At 41.0% G+C, this 21883-nt stretch overlaps 1 long non-coding RNA gene across 3 annotated transcripts in view; it reads right to left on the minus strand.

Annotated features, from left to right (window-relative positions):
* The window catches only part of LOC309339861, a 39300-nt gene extending 18295 nt beyond the window's left edge, over positions 1 to 21005 (minus strand). The window contains exons 1-3 of one of the 3 annotated variants that reach the window (XR_014155580.1): positions 18782 to 18905; positions 12698 to 12738; positions 7779 to 8083 (exon numbers count right to left, since the gene is read on the minus strand). This is a non-coding gene — a long non-coding RNA (uncharacterized lncRNA). Of the gene's footprint in view, positions 1 to 7778; positions 8084 to 12697; positions 12739 to 18781; positions 18906 to 20964 lie in introns of those variants that run through there. The other 2 variants (XR_014155579.1, XR_014155581.1) reach the window with 2 other exon arrangements.
* Between the last annotated feature and the right edge of the window lie 878 nt (positions 21006 to 21883).

Here is a 21883-nt window from a genome sequence, read left to right on the forward strand (position 1 = left end):
TGTCAGTGGGAGAGTTAGGAACCTTCTACCACTAGAAGCAATGGGACTGAAATGCCTTTCCTTATTGATTGTGTAAGTAGTTTGAGGAAGTGGCTTAAATATCCTAAAGTTCTGTAGGCAACTCACATTAAGAAGCAATCCTGTTTGTATGAAACTTTAGCATATAGGAGCGGGGTCTATTTATTTCAACAAGCTTTAGAACCAGGGGTGCCAACTTGAATGAAATATTGGGAGGCAGGTAAGCCCCACCCCACATAATCAGTCCCAAGATGTGGAGTGCAAACACTATGTAACTGGCAGTGCCCATCAACTTTGGAGGGCCAGCCTCGTCAACTTTTTTTTGGGGGGGGGGGGTAAAGTGACCTCACCCCCTAGGAGTTGGCTCCTATGTTTAGACCTGGCTGATATTTAAAGCAAGATTGCTCCAACAAATATAATATTTCAAAACCAGAATTGATGGTCAACCTTTTTTGATAAAATGGTTTTGTATTACAGATCTTTCTTCTCTTGCACCTAATTCATATTGGGGGACAGGGGGAATTGGAGCTTACTGTTTCATTCCAGTATACAGACATAGCAAACATCTTATGCCATCTGTTGGATAGTGATTAAATTCATTTTGGGGCATACTCTAGTGCAAAGGGTACTGAAATAGTGTGCCATGCTAACTGCTTCAATAGGGCTGGTGCAAAGGATTGTCCTATTTTATTGATGTTCTTGAAGCCTTGTGCAAAAATAATATGTGAGAGATTTTGGAACACATGAGGAATGATCCAGCAAAAACCAAACCATTTTAATTCCCAATAATTTTAATGGAAAAGATTTACAGTGCAATTCTGTACATGTTTGCCTAGGGTGAACACGCATGGTGAGCTGCTTAACTGAAAAACAAAGAAAGAGTGAGGCATAAAGAGGAATTGTATGCATATTCACTCACAAGTAAGTCCTACTGCATTCAATAAGGTGCAGCCTTAAACAAGTTTAAATGAGGCTGAATTATGCCCACCATAACTAACATTCCTAGACCAACTTCCCATAATAAAAATATTGTTTATGTTTTAATGAAAGAGACACCAGTGTCAACACTGCTTTTATTAAAATGAACTTTGCTATTTATTCTTTAACAAGAGTTCTCTCTTAATAAAAAATGGCCTTTCCCAAAATGCTTGAATAATACCTTCAATAATACACCAAGAATTTCTCACCCAACCAAATGAAATATTATATTTACTGCTACCTTTGCATTACTGCCACAATTCATGTACTGGAATATATTGGGATAAATGTAATCAAGCAGCAAGGGTGAAATATGATGTGTTCATCTAGTATATAAGAATCTTGCACCTCAAGTACATTAGAACTAACTTTCATTTTTAACGCAAGTCATACGATTAGCAATACTAGCTTCTCCAAATGCTTCACCAACACTACTGAAACGGAAGACTTTATGCTTAGCTGAAACTGAACTATTCAACAAACTGAGTTTCAGTCTAAGCATGAATTAGAAGTTCATGTGGCAAAATTTTATCTGTATGATCATACCAACTTTCGACCTGCCCCTTGGACTCCCCAAATGGTGTTTGTGTAAACCAGATGAAAGCTAGTATCTTATGCTTGGCACAGTTACAAGCTAAAGCAGATATGGGACTCTGGAACACACAGGGCCAACACCAGATTTCAGGGGAACCTTTACATGGTGTTGATGATGGGCTACCACCCCCCCCCCAACAACCCCTCAAACAGGACACCCTACCTGTGGCTGCCACATGCTTTCACAGCTACTGCTTTGATGCCACCCTTTGTCAGGTTTTTGAATATGCTTTCATGGAGGATGGGTAGTGGCACTTTGAATGGGGATGCCCACCATTTTATGTTAGCCAAAATGCAATGTCCCAGTCCATAGAGCTATGCGATCAATAGATCAATAGGCTGGGACATCTCCAAAAAGGAGATAAGAGCTGAGCATGGTCCCCATTCAAAAGCTGCAGCACTGCCCACGACTGAGAATGATCCAGGGGTCTTGAAGGGGGACCGGTGAATGGCAGCATGGCCAGGTCAGGCCATTGAGGGCCCTTCCAAGCTGCTCAGCCAGTGTGCAACCTGACTAACCTGTAGTGTGGGGCCTGGCAACATGTATCCACATTCTTGTGCATTGCTTATTTGTTAGTGTCTGCTGTTCCTCATTCTAAAGCACAAACAATCATTATTGTGTATGTCACATGCAGAGTTGGCGTACTTCTGTGCCATATTCCTGATTTAAAAACCCATACTGCTGCCTAAATTCCTTCTTTGACGATCACTCGTACCTTAGTAAGATTGTCTTCCATGAATATAGTCTTAACAGTGTTCCATAAGTGACTCTGGAAGCCAATTATGAATCTGAACATCCTTCCAAAGTGGGGACATAGGTTTTCAGGCAGGAGTTGATCAAGGGCGAGGATTTGCCAAACACGCCTTCCTCTTAGCTTGTTTATCCCTTTTTTTCTGAGTTTGTGTTTCTTCAAAGTCCTTGAGGCTATTCCCCAATTGGAGCGCTCGCAGGCAAGTGATTCCAAGTTATTGGTGTTTATACTACATTTTTTAAATCCCTTTTGTTTCCACTGGCATTATGCTTTCCATTCTTAAGTTGGGAATAGAGGAGTTGCTTTGAAAGATGACAATCAGGCATCTAAACAGCATGACCAGTCCAATGAAGTTGATGTTGAAGAATCATTGCTTTGACACTGGTGATCTTTGCTTCTTCCAGTATACTGGCATTAGTTCACCTGTCTTCCCAAGTGATATGTAAAAAAATTTGGAGACACCATTGATGGAATCTTTCAAGGAGTTGGAATTGGCATTCGTAAGTGGTCCTTGTTTCACAAGTGTACAGTAAAGTTGGTAGTACAATAGCATTGTAAACAAGCATTTTGGTTTCCCTGAGAATGTCCCAGTCCTCAAACACACTACGCTTCTATCCAGAGAAAACTGCACTCACAAAGCTCAGGTGATGCTAGATTTTGCCATCAATGTTGACTCTTGTGGAAAGATAACTGCCTACGTAGGGAAAATTATTGAAATTTGCCAATGTTACACCATTAAGTTGGATTTGTGGCCCTGTGGAGGGGTTGTTTTGTGCCTGTTGGTGCAGCACTTTGGTTTTCTGGATAGTGCGTGATAGGCCAAGCTTTCCGTAAGAAAGAAATCTGTATAAATTAATGCAGATCTGAATCATTTTGTGCCATGAATGTATAATTACCTTAATTGCACAACAGCTTGCAGATTAAACCGCTGGTCTTTTTTCACTGATATGTTAATATCCATTGCACATGTAATAGCCATTAGGAAATGTATCTGCAACAGGAAGCTTGCAGGTACCTGTGGCATCCCTGCACATGCTCTTTTTTCATCTGATTATGGATGGTGCTCAGCCACCCAGAAGGCCAGAGGACTCAAGCCTCTGGCTCTCCATATAAAGAACGGACATGGGGCAAGATTTAAAACAGTCGCTATGCAGTAAATGCTCAAGTGATTCCACCCAGAGTATGCAGTTAACTTTCAAGTATATATTTATTCAAACAATCTGAACAAGACATTCTTGCTGCAAGATTTGTTTTTCTGCCGATGCAGAAATCTCAGACCCACATTCTAATATCCAGGTGCCAAATACAACATTAGCAATCACATTATGATTTGCCCAGAGAGAATTTTTTCCTTTCCCGGAGACTTGGATGCAATTACTGCCTGAGCCAACTCCCAATGAAGTCAATTAGCCCTTAATTAGCAACTAAACCAGTTAGCTGGGATTCATTATTATAATATCATAAAAATGCATAGATGTTTGTAGACAACTGAAATGGCAAACCACCTATCATGCAAAGTTTACATTACAAAAATGGATTTGTTTAGTTGTCACACACAGGGAGGTTTTTAGAGGAGCCTTTCAAAGGTCAGTAACCTTTTGCTCATGGGGTGCAAAACAGAATCAAACCAGAGGACTTAAGGTTGGCATTGGTAAGTAGCAAGGGAACAAGCATTAAAGTCAAGCATTTATGAAGGACTTTAGCCAAGATAACTGTTAGGATTCAGATGCAGAGAGAGGCATCCAAGGACTACAGGCAGAGGCAAAACAGTAGCAAGGACCAGAGAGGTATGGCATTAGCATTCGCCTGAAAGCCCTGCTGCAACTTTCTTCCTTCGTGGAGGATAAATTAACCCAAGTCGGAAGCAGAGCTTCTTTGTCAGTAGCTCCAGCCACATTTATCAGACCAAACCACGGATTAAACATCAAATCCTGCTTGGCCAGGGCATTTCGTTTTCAAAAAAAATCCTTTGCTTGTTAAATTGCTGACTTCACTGCCCTGGATTGGGATTATCACAACTGTATTTCCCCCACACCCCAGTTTTTACTCTGCTTTCCAAGCTTGCATTAATGGAGGCACCAGAGTCTTTTAAACAAATCAAAATTATTCCAATAACCAGGAGTGATTTGCCTGATAGCGCATAACTAGCAATAGCCTTCCAGCAGCAGTGTTGTGGCCGCTTACCATGACACTGAGGCAGTGGTGAGGTCAGGGCTATGCAGTTGACTGGCAGAGCCAATCCAGAGCTTCCACTGGTGCTATTCTGCAACCCCAAACTTTCCTTCCCCTCACTGCTCAATGCCTCCCACTCCCCGCAGTAAGAGATGCTGCTTCCAAGAGGCTATTACTTCACTGGTCAGGCTGCACCTGTCTAGACATCTTACAAATACTGTGTGCCTCTTCCTAAACTGCCAGGTATTATCAGCAACTGCTGATAACTCTATCAGGTAATGGTAGATGGAGCAATGAAAACAACACAAAACTGATAAAAACGAAATGTTGCTCCTCTTGTCACTGTAACCCAGGGCTTGCCAACTGCATGCATGCACACATACATAATTTGCTTTTCCAAGGAAAAAGGAGCAACAGATGGTTTGGGGTTGAAGTATGGGTGGAAAATAAAGGGTTAATGTTGGGACTTTCTGGAGGTTGTATGTAGTATTCACCTAAGTTTTACTGAGAGCAGATGGACTGAAATGAGTGGGCTTAATTTAGTCATGCCCATTAGTTTCAATGGGTCAACTCTTGAGTAAAATTAACTCACATACCACTGCCCAATGTGTTTATTTTTATCAGTTATGAAAACATTGGGTGGAAGAAATGCAAAACTATCAACTCCTGAAGCAAAGATAATGATTTTATTCCTAAAGTAGTTCCTAATTTCAGAAATGACATAGTTTCAATTTAGTACAATGGAAATGATTATGTCTTAGACTACGGATGGAAAGACCTTCCTATTTCTGTTTCCTCAGTTCTGAGTGTCACCATCTGAATCTCAGTCTCCACATTTCTACAGCAATTTGCAATAAAAAAACCTTATGAAAATTACCAAGCACTTTAGTTTGAATTTCTACTAATAAACACATATTTCCAAGCAATATAACACAGATCCCCTGATAAATATATTTGTTTTTTCTGCAACCTTTCTGCTAATATAAGCATGTCTGCACAGCATCACAAAATGTGGATAAGTGTGAATTTCAAAGGATAGCAGTGTTTCAGTTTCATAATGTTTTCAAAGATGTGAATTTGATAGATTTAGCTTTAAATGTGTGCTGAATCAAATTCATACCCTATTCCTATCTTGGACTATATTAAATGTTCTGATTTGAGATTTGCCTCATATAAAAAAGACAGACTGAATATTTTACCACACAAGAGGGTGGCTTCTACGAGCTGTTCCAGTTTCCGGCAGACACTTTATGGCTCTGCAATGCCTTTCCAGAGGGGCTGGACCAAGACTGGAGAGTCTGAAATTAAGCAGGTGATTCCTAAACAGATGCAGCTTCTTTCGTTCATGTGCCTTGTGATGCAATTTTTGCCCACAATAGTTTGAGGGACTGTCACCCAACCCAGCAGTTTTGGAACTACTTTTCTAAGATGTCTAGATAACATATTTGGTTAATTAACATTCTATATCCTTTTAAATGTGTTTATGGGAGAGGGATTATTCGTCTGTTATGTTTCCGTTCTTGTTTTTTATTATGTATTTTGTGTTTTTATCTTGTATTTTTATTCTGTGAGATGCCCTGGCATCAGCGGATGAAGGGCGGCATACAAATTTAATAAATAAAAACATAGAAAACAAAGATAGCAAAACCTTTTGTACCTGATGATGTAGGGTTCTTGACAGCAGCTCTTGGACCAAATAATGTTTGACCTAGTTCACACAGAATGATAAATCTGTGTCTAAATTGCATCAAAGATTCAAAACCCATTTTTAAAGGCAGTGCTGATGGTGTGGAGGGATTGGGACCCTAAATCTTCACCGTTGACTCCACTGTTGGACCATCCATTATTCCGACAGGAGGATAAATATGGACAATTTAAAAACGTGAGGAGAAAAGAAGCCTTTTGCAATTTCCAAGCATGAGCTCATGGGGAAACTGGATGATGCCCAGTTAACCTGGTTTCAATCTAATCAGTTGTGCACATTTGCAAGATACTTGGTACGCAAGGCGGAAGGCCTTCGTTCTCTTACATCTTTGAGTCTTTAACAAATCAAGATATGAAATAAAAGGAGTTGTGTAATTTATAGCATTCTTCTAGAACAATATACGGGTGATACAGGAGGCCTCTGGACAATATGGGGAAAAGACTTAGGGATCATAATTGCAGATAATAAATGACAATCAGCTTGGCACAACCCATCCTTACGAACCATCACTGCTCATTGGCAGGAGACTTCTGTTAAAATTACCGTATATTTCACTAGCACTGGACTCCTTCATGTCTAGTCAAAATAAGCACTAGCATCTCTCCCCTATGTTTGAAAGGCTGCAGAGAGTGAGGCTCATATTTCATGCATGGTGGAGTTGCACATTGTTATATTCCTTTTAAGAAAAAGTGTTTCACATTATTTCCAAAATTACGCAGCAATCCCTTCCACCCAATTTGGCTCTTGCCTTGTTATCCTTAGACTCAAATTTAAACAATTACCTTAAATTCAGAGGTTTAGTTGTTTTTTTATCAGTAGCCTGATGAACAATAGCCCGATACTGGAAACAACCTATAGATATCCCCATTGAAATCTGGATAAATATTTGGAATATGGCCCTATCAGAACGCCTTGCTCACCACAGAAGGGTAATTAAAGGCACTTCAAAAATAGACACATATTGAACTGAAAATGCAGAAATAAACATATTGCTTGTGTACTGTGTACTACATATGAAACTTAATGTATCACTGGACAAGTTACGGTAGTTGTGTGTTGTTAACGTATTTACATGAAAACCAATAAAAATAATTTGGGGGGAAGAAAGCTCCCTCCAGGGCATGCCAGGGGTTGACTGCTAGCAGAATATGGTAAATTGGGTGTGAGTGGGGCCATCTAGAATCACAAGAATAAATAACAAGAAGAAATATTTAATACCAAAGGTGTACTTGCAAAAGTGTACTTGCCCCCTCCCCATGAATCCCTTGACAATACTGCTGTCTTGCTTTGGCTATATGTCTTTATACATGCCTGGAAACTTTACTTTGTGCCAAGTAATAAACTCTTCTGAAAGACAAATGGCTGGGGAGAGTTTAGCTAACCTGTGCTAGGGAGACCCTTTCCTACTCTGAACCTGGTTTTGTTCTGCTGAATAGTAGACAGGCTGCTGAAAGTCACACTTTTTCCAAGTACAAACGAGCACATCTGGGTAACTTTCAGATCATTTAGCCTAGGTAGCAGAATGCCCACTCAGAGAGTGGCACAGACTACATCAGAGCTTTCCCCCAAATCCAGTTTTATTGAGAGAGAAAATAAAACGGCAATTGAATATTTAACTGACCTAGAGACGAGATAGTAGGAGAGGGCGAGAAGTGAACTGGGTTTCAGCCATGGAGGTTGTGCAGAGGATTGCTTTGGTTTTGGAGAGAGATAAAAAGGAGAATTTTGCAGTAGGAACAAAAAAGAACCGGCAGGAGGGAGAGTTCCAGGTTGCCTTCCTTCTGCTCTTTCTAAAACAGGGCGGGAGGGAGAAGATCTTTAAAGAAGAACTGGTGTGACTGATGCTTTGTGTCTTTCTTTCCTCCTAAATGGAAAGAAAAGAGGTTATGGAAGTTTAAAAAGAGATCTGTCACATTCTTCTGCATGCTTTAAAAATTAAACACTTAACTAGTCATTCCAGCAATTCTTTCAAGTACAGGCACTATTGTGTGGCCGCTTTCTACCTGTGCTCTTACAAATCTTTCAGAAAGACATTTCTATGACTTATGCTGTATTATGATTGCAGGTAAAATTTCAAATAAAATGGGAAGACACAGTTTATGAAAGATTGAGAAGGGTTATAAAATTTGATATTTTTTTTGGTAAATAATTCATGATGCTCCTTTCACAGCCCTGATAAATTCTTCTCACAGTTTGACTCTTTGGCTATAAATACACTCGGACTGAATAGGCTACTTCTGCCCCTTGGGGTGTGATGCCTAGTGGGTTTGTGGGCAGGTAAAATGTGCATGTTTGGGGACTTCCGAGTTAGCGCCTCCGGTAATGGCGGAATTCCTCTGATCGGGAGGAATTTGCTTCGTGGGAATCCGGGTCTGGCCGCCACGGCGAAGGCGGAGACCCACTAGAAATCACAGGCGGGTGAAGCCTGTGAACATGGGATTCGGCTAGCACCATTTGCGCCTCCCCTACTCGTGGGGAGACCCGGTTTCGGGGATCCGGAGCGACGTGGGGTGAGCGGTGCGGTGCTTCGAATTGACTGCCTCTTCCATGGAGCGAAGCCGCATAGCTGTTGCCGGAGAGCGATGACTTTTCCCTGTGGACAATTTGATCTTAAAGCAACTACCCATGAGTAGAGCGGAGAATTGGATTTTTAAACGTCTTAATTTGGTGCCGAAACGGGGAGGTCTAAAACAGGAAGTCCACCTTCCCCTTTTGTAAATAGATTGAAGCAACGAGGATACAAGCTGAAGTCTCGGAAAGCCTATTGTAAAGGACTAAATTCCCATCAGTAAAAAATACTAAACCCCCCTTGGTGGCAGGAGAAGAGGGGGGAAAGTTTTGGACTGAGTATACCTGCAGGAGAGAGCGAACAGAGTTAATATACCACTGCTCCGATCCTGGAAACGGGCTGCCAACAGGACTGACGTGTTCTGGAAGGCTCATTGACCATGATTAGAACGTTCACTGACAGTTAGTTAAATAAGAGGAATACATTGTTTCCACTGTCTCCGTCTGCGTTTAAAAAGGAGTAAAAGTAACAGAAAATTGAAACTAACTTTATTGTTTGAATTGAGTTTAAAAGGACTAATACAAATAGAAACTGTTTCCCTCTAGAGGAACTGTTTCCCTCTAGAGGAAGCCTTTGAAACTTTCACAAGAGTTGAGCTGGGGGAATTTCCAGCTGCAAGATAAAAACCTGTGAGATTCTGGGGACCTTGAATCGGTTAAGAATGTTGACAGAAGAGGCCTTAGTGGATGTATTATGTAAGATAAGTGACTCATTGGAACAGCTTCACAAAAAGGTGGATGTGGTAATTACCAAAATCGACAATTTGGGACAAAAAGTGAACACCAATACAGAAACTATTCAGAAACTGACACAGGAATCTACTTTGACATGGCAAACTGAGGAGAAGGCTAGGGAGAAAGTTATTGCCGTTGAACCTAAAGTAACACAATTGGAGAGAGAGAGAGTCCCAGCCTTGCAGATGCAATTTGATGACCATAAGTTGATGCCTGCTATGATTGAATTTAAAGAAAATCAGATTTCGAGGATCAGAGCCCTACCTGAACTGGAGAAGGAAAGTTTGATAGATTTCCTCACACAGGAATTTGATGATTTTTGGGACCGGGACTTGGGTCAAGAAGAGATTAAAACTGTGAGGGCCTTCGGACTTGGAAGAGGAGGGAAAAAAGAGAAGAACAAAATAAGAGACTGTTGGAACTATCAGAAGAACTTAGAAGAACAACAGTCAAGAGTGGAAATTTTGAAAGACGTCTTGAAATACCTTTTGGATCTTAGATTTAACTACGGAGATTTGGTTGCCCTGTCGAGAAGGAATAAAATCATCTTTAGGTGGGAGTTTCCCCGAGATCTACTCTTTAGCCTCAAAGGAAGGAAAATGAAAATAAGATCAGTGGAAGACAAAGTAAAGCTCACGTATAAATATGAAGAAGACTCGCAGAAAGGACTTGGAAAAGAGTTAAGAGTATCGGACAGAAGATCACCAGGTTGATGGACTATAGGGAATTGGCGGATATGACTGGCAGAATCCGGGACCAGGGAGAAGAGTTGGTGGAAGAAGATTGGAAAAAGTTTAAAGACTATTTATAAAAATATTGTAAAATTAATGAGTGTTAGAAAAATGTTGGAAAGGAGTTATATGGCTTTAGTAGAAATGTTACAAGGAATTAAGTACAAATAGATTATTAGATTATTAGAGTATTAAAGGGAAAATAAGGTTAAAATATGTTAAGACAATTATATATTAAAGGGAAAAATAAGGTTAGAATATGTTAAGATAAATTACAGGACAGAAAACAGAGGAAGATGGAAAGGAATTGCTGAAACAGTTAATTAAAGTGGAATACAAAAAGGGAGGTGTGAGGAGGTCGTTGAAACAAGTAAATGAAAGTTAAGATACTGAACTTATTAGATGTGTTTTAAATTGTGTTTGTTTGGTTTTGTTAATTTAATGTTTTGGGGTTGGTGTTGTGTGGTGTTTTTGTTTTTGTTTTTGTATTGTATTGTATTGTTTTGTTTAATTCTTTTTCTTTCTTTTGTAATCTTTAAAATGTTAATAAATATTATTTTTTTAAAAAATGTGCATGTTTGTTAAATATATGCACACGCTGCTTTCTTGTGAAATCAGGAAAGGAAAAACCAACACTTTACTTTTGTTGAAAAAATTAAGTTTTTCCTTTTTTCCTTTGAATTGGCCATCAGGTAATTGCAGCCCATTTCCAGACAGCATTGGCCATAAAGTGTGCATTGAGCTATATATGTTATGGGAACCCCTGCCATCAAAAACAGTTCCCCAAGTTCGAATTCTCCCTTTACATAATGCATAGTCAGCAGCCTTCATCAGAAGTACTGACTCGCCCATTTTCCAATGTCACACATACCAGTTTGTCTTATGCCCCTGAAACGATTCCCTAGTACAGATGTTTGTTTTGTACTGTGGGCAGGGCAAGTCAGAGTGCACAAAGTCAGGTGTGGGGTTAGTTGATGTAGCCCTACTCCCTCAAACATGAATACAATGCATGAAGAGTGTTCAGGCCTGGCTTCTATAGAGTTTAATTAAATTATAGGTTGGATTTTAGTATGCTCCTATGGCCAGGAAAATAGGGAGTATACTTAAACATCATGTTTCCTACTCATAAAGCACTTGTGACTTAGCACAAATCCTAGTCGCTGGCCTACAGTGTAAAATCAGCAAATTATAAAAGTGGAAAATGAGAAAGGAAGAGAAAAGAGGCAAAGACTGGAGCTGAAAGGTTTGAGGGAAGAATGTGATTCTGTCTAGAGACGTTTAAACACAAGCCTTTTTCAGTCTTTTAGTCTGAATCAAATGAACATTCATGGATATCATGGTGGAAGGATCCAGCCTCAACTATTGTGCATTCATTTATGGGTCCTGTTGCTGCAATGAGAACCCTGCCTTGTAGTGCGTTGGCTCACTTAAGATGCTGAAATTGAATACATGCTGTTTCTGGACAGAACCTGCTTCTTCTCTCATGCTTACTTATTCTACCTAGATTGCACATTTGAAAAAGGCCTTTGAAAGAAGGAGTGGTATGGATGTTAAGGGTGGGAGCAATGCATTCCAGAAAAAACGCATATTGAGATTGGATGGAAGTATAAAATAGAAGTTAGTTACTCAATGGGACGCGGGTGGCGCTGTGGGTAAAACCTCAGCGCCTAGGACTTGCCGATCGTCACGTCGGCGGTTCAAATCCCCGCGGCGGGGTGTACTCCCGTCGTTCGGTCCCAGCACCTGCCAACCTAGCAGTTCGAAAGCACACCAGTGCAAGTAGATAAATAGGGACCGCTTAGTAGTGGGAAGGTAAACGCCGTTTCCGTGGGCTGCGCTGGCTCGCCAGATGCAGTTTGTCACGCTGGCCACGTGACCCGGAAGTGTCTCCGGACAGCGCTGGCCCCCGGCCTCTTAAGTGAGATGGGCGCACAACCCTAGAGTCTGTCAAGACTGGCCCGTACGGGCAGGGGTACCTTTACCTTTACCCAAATAGAATATGTTTGCTTTACATTTACTCTTTGAATCCAACCCAATGTGCAATTAATATCAGGAGGATAATAAGGAAGGTTCTTCTTCTGTAGTGAAATGCTAGCATGTTTAGATCATAGCTCTCAATGTTTCCCTTTTTTAAAGGGAAATTCCCTTATTCCGAATAGGATTCCTCGCAAGAAAAGGGAAAAGTTGACAGCTATGGTTTAAGTTATTATCATGTTCCAATTAGATTTAGTTAAAATATTTAAGTGAAAAAATTAACAGAGAAAATAGCAGATTCAGGAAAAGTTTCCTTCTTCTACTGAAATGGGCTTCACTCCAAAGCAAATATATTCTTCATTTGCCATTCCCCATGGCTTCCCTTTCCGCAGCTCCTGTAGATAGCTGAGCTGCTTTGAGAAGGAAGAACACATCAAGGATTCTTTAAGACTTTCCATTGATCTATTTACCTTTCTGTCTCTTTCCCCAAGCATCATGGGATGAAAGTGACCTGGAAGATAATCATCCATCACCCTATCAAATCACCCTTCAGCACTTTGAACAAAGTATAACTGATCTATTGAGCACAGAGAAAGTGCAGAGCTCAGAGATGAGCACACAAAACACGGGCTAAGGGCAACACCCCCTTCTTTTGTTTGACAGCATATGAAAATTGGTGCTCTATTTGATGTGCTTTTAGTCTGATTCACAAAACACTTCATCAGCTTACTTTATCCCTACTACTCCAAGTTTTTTTCTTATTTTAAAATCCCAGATTTTGTGTGCAGTGTGTGGTTGGTGGTTGCAGTGATTTGCGAAGAGAGGAAGAGTTGGGAAGAGATGATGAATGTTGGGTTTGCATATATGCAAAGTTGACCATTGACTTAGAATTAGTGCATTATTATGATAGAGATCGATGGACGCACTCAGTTCAGTGATTGCCAGAGAAGGAGCAGGGAGGGGGATCTGACAGAGCTGCAGTGGAAACCTAATCACATAAGGGAATGCTTGAATGCAAATTACCTTGTTTTGGATCACATCAGGGGGCAGCAAGCTTTTTCAGCCGTGGGACGATCCACCGTCCCTCAGATCATGTGGTGGGCCAGGCTATATTTTTTTTGGGGGGGGGGAATATGAACGAATTCCTATGCCCCACAAATAACCCAGAGATGCATTTTAAATAAAAGCACACACCTGGCCCCCGGGCCTTAGGTTGCCTACCCTTGGATCACATGATAGTAGAAAGACAGCACAATTTGGGAAACAGTAAAGGTAGAGAACAAAAGGTGAAATGAAATACTCTCAGTTGCCTGTTCTGTGGAAAGGAGAAGGAAAGCAGGTGACTCTCCAGATTTCATTTTGATTTGAAGAATGTGGGGTTCCATGGACCGGGTGAAGACTAGGCACAAATTCTTTAGTCTGCCTTAGCTCGCCGACCTGAATATGGTTGATAGTAAGACTCAGAAGGGAAAAAAAGCTTCAGGAAAGAGGCTCAGATGATGATGGGATGGATGAATGTAGGAAAGCTTTTGTAGGTCACCCTAGGGCCATACATATATTTCAGTGGTTAGTGATTCACAAGATAGGATCGCTTAGAACTCTCATAATACGGTTTAAACATGGGAGGGGGGAAGCTCCCTTAAAGGAAGAGCATAAAACATGTTCCCTTGAGAGATCCTGGCTAACTTGAAGAAAAGAAACACAGAGAGGAGACAAAGGGATAAGATATAGTTAAGGCTTACAAGGTTTGTTTCCATGGACTTTCATGAAGTTGAGCAGGCTTGCGTGAGAGAAGCATATACCATTCTCCTAGAGGAATTCCAAAGGTTGAACTGTGGAGAGTATGGGATAAAAAAACTAAAACTAAACAGGGAAACCATTTACAGGACCTGTCATTTGAGAGACACCAATTAGAGAGCAGAGCTTCCTAGATAAAAAATATTATTAAATCAAGTACAAAGCTAGACAAAAGGGACATTCAATGACTACTGGCACTGATACTGAGTCATCAGCAGGTACAACAAAGCAGGTATCCTGTCATGGATTGATTGGGTGGTCACAACAGTTTTCTGAACCAATGAAAACAGTCAGATATCTAAGGTGTCCCTTGAGGAAACAAGTGGTGTTTGCTTCCCAGGGAATGCTAATAGTACATTGATTCATTATCAGTAGAACTTGTTGGTCAGAATGACATCTTTGATCCTAGCAGAGCTAACCAGTGCTAGTATAGAGACATATGATTGCCTTAGATGTGGCAAATAGTGTCAATGACTATTTAGGTATTAGCAGGGGTATGTCTTTGTTATTTTTAGCAGTATTTAACATCTGAAGTTGGTGCTGATGTCCAAGTCCCATGCATAAGAAGAGTAGTCAACCTGAGTCAACATTTGCTTGCTCTGTTATATTGGCAACTCGTTGTACACAGAGCCATTAGAGAAACCACCTTATCACATATGCTGTAGATCCATTATATGCACAGCACTTCCAAAGTCTTCAAAAGCCTGCAAGTTCCAAAGATTGCAAAAGTCCACTCCACAATAACTCAGAGCAGGGCTTTCAGTGAGGCTGCCCCTGTTCCGTGGAATAGCATTCTGGCCAAAATACAACAATTAAATTTATGCATTTATTTATTATCCCCAATAATTATATACCACCTAATGACAAAAGGCGCCTTGGGGGAAAAATTGAAAATTATAAACATAAAATGCAACATGATACTAAAATCTAACACATGCCATAATTAAAACCAGCAACAGATAATGATATCAGTACAGCTAATATAAAAAGGAGTAAAAAAAAAAAAGTATTGACCTGGCACCTAAAAAGGTTATCATATCAGTACTAGGCAGACCTTTCTGTGGGTGCCAACACTGAGAAGGTCCTCTCTCTAGTAGCTGTCCTCATTTGTTTTGTGTTGTCCACATTCTGTCCTGCATTCATATGTGACACAAGAAAGGAAGAAGGGAAGTTCAGAACCACAAACCAACCATAATGAAATTTATTGGACCTTAAATTAAAGGCATTTTTTGTCTCAGGCTTTCCAAACTGGATATATGGATCTTTGTCACATGTGTCTATTCGTATGGTTTTAGTTCTGTTTTAAATGTATCAATACCTTTTTTGTATTTTTTAATTTTTCTTTTGCTGTTTTCATTGCACATTGCCTTAATGTATAAAGGTAAAGGTAAACTGGACCGTTAGGTCCAGTTGTGACCGACTCTGGGGTTGCGTGCTCATCTCGCTTTATTGGCCGAGGGAGCCGGCGTCCTGTGGCCAGTATGACTAAGCTGCTTCAGGAGAACCAGAGCTGCACACGGAAACGCTGTTTACCTTCCTGCTGGAGTGGTACCTATTTATCTACTTGCACTTTGATGTGCTTTCGAACTGCTAGGTTGGCAGGAGCAGGGACCGAGCAACAGGAGCTCACTCCATCGCGGGGATTCAAACCACCGATCTTCTGATCAGCAAGTCCTAGGCTCTGTGGTTTAACCCACAGTGCCACCCACGTCCCTTGCCTTAATGTATAGAAGGTCATTAATACATTAATATCACTAAATAATAATAGTACTAGTGGTAGGTCTGACTCATGTGCAGACTTCCAGCTCATCCGAGCTACTCAGTAATGCACCTTTTATATGAAAATAATTCTCCACCTATTTTTCTGCTTCAGTTTTGAAGAGTTGGCTCTTCATGCCCTATGTTCTAACATTACACTGTGGCAGTGAAAGTATAACTAGCCTGTAGCAGAAAAATGCTATAACTCTCTACCTTGAGGGCCTGTTTAAGAGGCTTCAGAGAATTTACATGATTTTCTGTCGACAATAATGCAGCTCAGTGTTACAACGGTAAAAATAAATTACTGAAGGACTTTGGCATTACACATAATGATCTGCTTTTATAAATTCATTATTGTAGATTGTAATTATGCTCTTGGGTATAAAGGAAGAAGAATCAAAAGAGGAATGATAGAATTGGTGTACTGTATATCCAAGTTTTCAATTACTATTTATTTGTTTATTCTCAGGGTTAAGGAAAGGAGAGGTATCATCATGATGTGACAGGTCAAGATATAAAGACTGCAATTGGTGAAATATAAAGGTAGGTATAATTAGTGCAAAAACAGAGAAATAAATAAACACGCTGGGCAAAAATATTCCTACAATGCAGGGGGTTGGAATAGAGGACCTTTGTAGTCCCTTTATTTAAGATAAATTCCATTCATTTATAGAATTGTTGAAAGCTGTGACTATCTTTCCCCATTGATTTCAATGGGGCCTAAGTTCTAACCTACTCTGCCAAACCAGAGCCTACAATGGTGGTTTTTGGCTAAGTTTTGTTCCCTTCACTTCTCAATTACTTGGGTATCTGAGGAAAATCCCAGCCATGTTTGGTTTCTTCTGATCTAAGCTATAACCTGCATTAACGTATACACTTCTCAGAGCTTGAAAATTCAAACCCATTTTTCTCTCCAACGTAACTGAGTAAACAAAAAACACTAGCATAAGCACTCCCTCTTGATTATTATTATATCTCCCCATTTGTAGAAGTTTTATATTTAACAAAACATTTGCCATTTCTTTTTTCAGCATTTCTGTCATGATTGTTGCCAATTTCATTACAAAACAACATACACATCTTTCCCACTAGATGGAACTAAAAAACTTATTAATTGTCCTTAGTTTCCTCCCCAAATGTATTTATACAAGTAATTGTTTGCTGAACCATGGTTTTAAAAGTTTAATGTCATATAATCCTGAAAATAAAATGTTATGGAAGGGTTTGAGAGAGACTGTCTGTATTATTATTATTATTATTATTATTATTATTATTATTATTATTATTATTATTACGATATTTAGGGAACAATTAACTTGGACTACCAACAGTCTTTGTGCAAGGAAGAAGCTAGTCTTCATATCTCCAAGTACTACAATCATTCAAACTAAAAGGCAATATTGATTTATTTGTCAGGATATAGACAAAAACATATTCTTCAAACTATCTGACAGTTATCAGAATTCAGAAAGAGCAGCGTTAACCTATTTGTCTTTTATATCCTAGGCAGGATGAAGATCCGCTTGCTGAATGCAAGGGCATGTTGACAATGCCTAGAACCACTCAATATCCAAACCACTCAGTATCCTGGGGCTGCTGCACTAATCATTCCCTATTAGATTTAAAGGCTATCAGTGGCTACTAACCATCAGTGGCAGAGCTTCATGCTCTGGCACCGGGGGGGGGGGGCGGAGAGCAGGTGGGGGCGGAGCTGGCACACGTCCGGGGGGCATGGCACACCGCCCACACTCCTCTTCCTCTGCCAGTGCTAACCATGATACTTACGTTCTGCCTCTACCATTGGAGGCTGTATGATTCTGAATCCCAGTTGCTGGAAACCGCAGAAGGAGAGCGTGAGGTAGCACTAAGGTCTGGCTTGCAGACCTGCCTTGGGCATCAGCCCAGCCACTGCCAGAACAGGACGCTGGATTAAATGGGCCACTGGCCTGATCCAGCAAAGCTCTTCCTATGTTCTTATATTATTTTTCATTACAGGGCTGACCCTGAGAATTTACACTAAGGTAAGGAAGCCATTAGCAGATTACAACAATGGCAAGTATTTCTTGCCGAGAGGAAAGTACTCACACATACTCTGTTTTGTTCTACTCTCAGTGAAAATTGACCCGTTTTCATATATTTGTTAAGCGGTAGACAAGCTGCAGCGTAAGTCCATCTTTTGTTTTAGAATAACAATGACAAAGCAGAATACATTTAACAATGGGGAAATAGAAATAAGGGCATAAGAAGAGCGTCCTGGATCAGGACATTGGCATATCTAGTCATGGGATCATAGGACCATGGAGTTGGGAGGTAGCTTGAGGCTCATCTAGTCCAGCCCTCTGCAGTGCTGGAATCTAAACTCAAGCCTCCAGGACAGATGGCCATCCAATCTATGCTTAAAAGCCTCCAAGGAAGGATAGCAAAAGCTCCTGAGGGAGTCCATTCCACTGTCAAACAGCTCTTGCTGTCATAAAGTCGTTCCTGGTATTTACGTAGTCAGAATCTCTTTTCTTGTAACTTGAAGCCATTGGCTCAGGTCCTCACAGTGGCGAGCCAGATGCCCCTATAAGCAAGACCTGAGGACAAGAGCATCTCTCCCCTCCTGTGGTTTTCAGCAACTGGTATTCAGAAGCCTTGCAGCCTCCCACGGAGGAGGCAAAGCACAACCTCCGTAGCTAATAGCTATGATAATTGATAGCCCTCTGCTCCTCCATGAATTTGTCAAATCCTCTTTTAAAACCATCTAGGTTTGTGGTTACCCCACCTCCTGTGGAAGCAAGTTCCATCATTTAAATATGAGCTGCATGAATAAGTACTTGGGGGGGGGTACTAGAAAACTCATAATAGAAGTCTATATTTGAGTAAGATTTCTAATTGCATGGAACACCCCATGCACATACAGCAGCAGTGTATATATAGTAAGCCTTCCATACATGCAGTTGAATGTCACTGATTCACAGCAAAGGCAGCAGTAAAAACTATGCAGGCAAAATACTTACATTTGCAGTATAACTGGCTTCAAGCATGTGCCCAAAGCTGGAGCAAGCGGAGACATGTCTACATCCAATGCTGGTCAAAGGAAGAGGAACAGGAACAGGAACTAGTATGTGCTCCTTCCACTCTAGGAATGGATAGGAAATGACATCACACAGAGCCCTATCTACCAATTGTATTTCTATGGTCTGAGAGTATCTGCCTGTCAGGGCTGGAGTCAGGTGTCTGTCTGCAACAAAACTATGTCATCCAAGACCAGTGAAGTTAACTTTTTAGTCAAGGAAACACAGCTCTCAGCAATTCTTTCTAGGAGGTCTTGCAGTTGTGAGGACTTAAGGTACCTGCCTTCCCAGTGCCCACTAGGATTCCTCCTATCCAGGGTCTCAGGCTGCGTTTGTGCACAACCACCCTCTGCTTTGCTCATTTCATTTTTGATAGGTTCTCAGAGACCAGGAGGGAGGGGAGCTGGTTGCAGCAGGAGGGGGAGACTCCCTGAACTCTTCAGCACCCCTCCTGTCTCCCCTCCCCTCCAACCTCTGCCTATGCCTCAGAGTCTGAACTATGCTCTGCCGCAGCCTCTTCCTGTTCACTAAACCCTGTCACCTCTTCTGACACCTCCTCCCCCCCCCCCCCGCTTTGCTCCTTCTCCCTCTGACCACTCATTGTCCTACCTCCACCAGTCCCTTGACTCTGAGCCTTCTTCCCCTGGGGGTTCCCTTGTGGGTTTCTTAGCTGGTGCCTCCCACCATTATTCAGCATTCCTTTAATCAAGCAACTTTGCAAATGCATCAAACAAAGTTAATTTGAAATTAAAATCCTCTCTACTTGAATTATTATAATCCCATTGTATTATAATCCCTTTAACTGATACTGCAGCTGGGCTGTGTGTGCATTTTTGCACTTGGCTCCTGCTGGCAGCTGTTAGGCTGTTGTTGTTTTCACTGCAAAGTAGATCCAACAAGCTTCCACTCACCCAACCCCTGATGTGCAGCACAGAGTTTCTGAAGCAAAATCAGTAATAAGTAGGAGCCCATATTTGTCAGCAAGTTGGCATATTTGATGAACAACAGCTTTAAAGATTGACGGAAGCAACAGTAAGGATGAAACTGGCTCTTTAAAGAGTGCTCTTTTAAGATGAGTCAAGCTTACATGGGAAGGCCAAAGCATTGGAAACAGACACTGGTCAAACCCACTGCTCCCCTGCCCTGCCCCCCGAATCCTGGGAACTAGTTTGTTAAGGATGCTGGGAATTTTAGATGCATGTGAGGGGCCAACTGCACTTCCCAATATTATTTCAGGAGAGCCATGCACTTTAAAAGTGTGTTGAATATGCTTGCTGTTTCTTTGCTAGCAGCAGCTGCTTTTTGCAACCCACACAGCGGAAGAGCAAGTTTGCTCATGTCAACTCCACTCAGTGGTTTCCTTTTGCAACTGCTCTTTGCTTTGCCTCCCAGATGCATTGTTTTGCACCAGCAATTTTATGTGGGAGCCTCCAACTAGGAATATGGCAACAATTCCACCATGGATACACAGAATGTTGCAGTGTCAAAATACAGGCAAGTTCTTCTAGGCATTGCACAGCAAGGGTGAAATGCACACCCGCTGTTTCCCCTGGCAATTACACTTTCAGCATCTCTTCTTGTTTGGTTCCCGAGGTTCACTGGGGAGGTTTCTAGAAATAAAAGTTAGTGCTGGGAGTGAATATTGCCATTTTGAAAATGAGAAAGAGCCTTTGCTCTGAAACTTAGCTTTGTCAATTTTACCATGGCTTTTCAAAAATAATTGTCAGTGGTTTGCTAAGGGAAGCTTGTTAATTTATTTCATATCTTTTAGAGTTTTATCTACTACACCAGAACAGATTCAAATTTTCAAATTATTTCCCAGTTTGCTTTCAATGACCATTTTTAGGAAAAGCTTCTTGATTAGTTAGCTACAACCTTTCTTTAGTTTTCTTATGGAAGGCAAATAGAAAGAAAGGCACTGTCTCTTAAGGCTTAAAAAAGCATTTAATTTCATTGCATCTTAATTTATTAATTGACCTACTTTGTGTTACTTTTCTCCAACCAGTTGCTCTTGTTTCTCTTGTCCAAGAGCCATCTCTCTCTCTCCCTCTCTCCCCCGCCCCATGCTTGCATCTTTGATTATTGTGCAATGATTTAATTGTAAAAATGGGAGAAGTCTTGTGTACCTGTAAAATCCTTGGCCTCCTACCAGGGATCTTTGTCTTCATCATCACCCTTATAATAATAATAATAATAATAATTTATTATTTGTACCCCGCCCATCTGGCTGGGTTTCCCCAGCCACTCTGGGCGGCTTCCAACAGAGATAAAAAATACACTAAAATGTATTTTTATTACTTGGTTGTGACTAACTGATTGCAACAATTCCTTCCAGTAGCACCTTAAAGACCAACTAAGTTAGTTCTAGGTATGAGCTTTCGTGTGCATGCACACTTCTTCAGATACACATGTGTATACACGTGTGTATCTGAAGAAGTGTGCATGCACACGAAAGCTCATACCTAGAACTAACTTAGTTGGTCTTTAAGGTGCTACTGGAAGGAATTTTTTTTATTTTGTTTTGACTATGGCAGACCAACACGGCTACCTATCTATAACTGATTGCAACAATTGTAATCCTACACCCACATACCTGGGAGCAATTTGCATCAAAATTAATACGATTAACAGGATTACACAGCAAGATTTTATTAGGAGCCAGACTGGACATGGGACAGGAGGTAAAGATGGAGACCTGCACATATTACTGAGAGGAGAAACTAGTGCCTTCACATTAGTGCATTCTGGTGTGCTCTCCCAAATACACTAGCTCTATTCAGATGCTGCTCACTTTAAAGGGCAGTGTGGGTGCAAAGGGGGTGTGGGACCATCCATTTAGCCAGTGCCTCATCATTACACACATCAGGCAACTTCCCATGTAGTTGTAAATCTCGCTGCATGATTTAGGGCCCCAACTGGTCCGATCCCAGCCAATAAGGACAAACAATTGAGTGGAAGTTCACAAGTTTTATTTCAGCACTGAAATTTGGGTTCAAGGATTTCTTTCCAAAGCTGAACCAGCGAAGCACACACGTTATATACGGA

The sequence above is a fragment of the Podarcis erhardii genome, assembly GCF_964252035.2.
Source record: "Podarcis erhardii genome assembly, chromosome: 4".
Classification (NCBI taxonomy): Eukaryota; Metazoa; Chordata; class Lepidosauria; order Squamata; family Lacertidae; genus Podarcis; species Podarcis erhardii.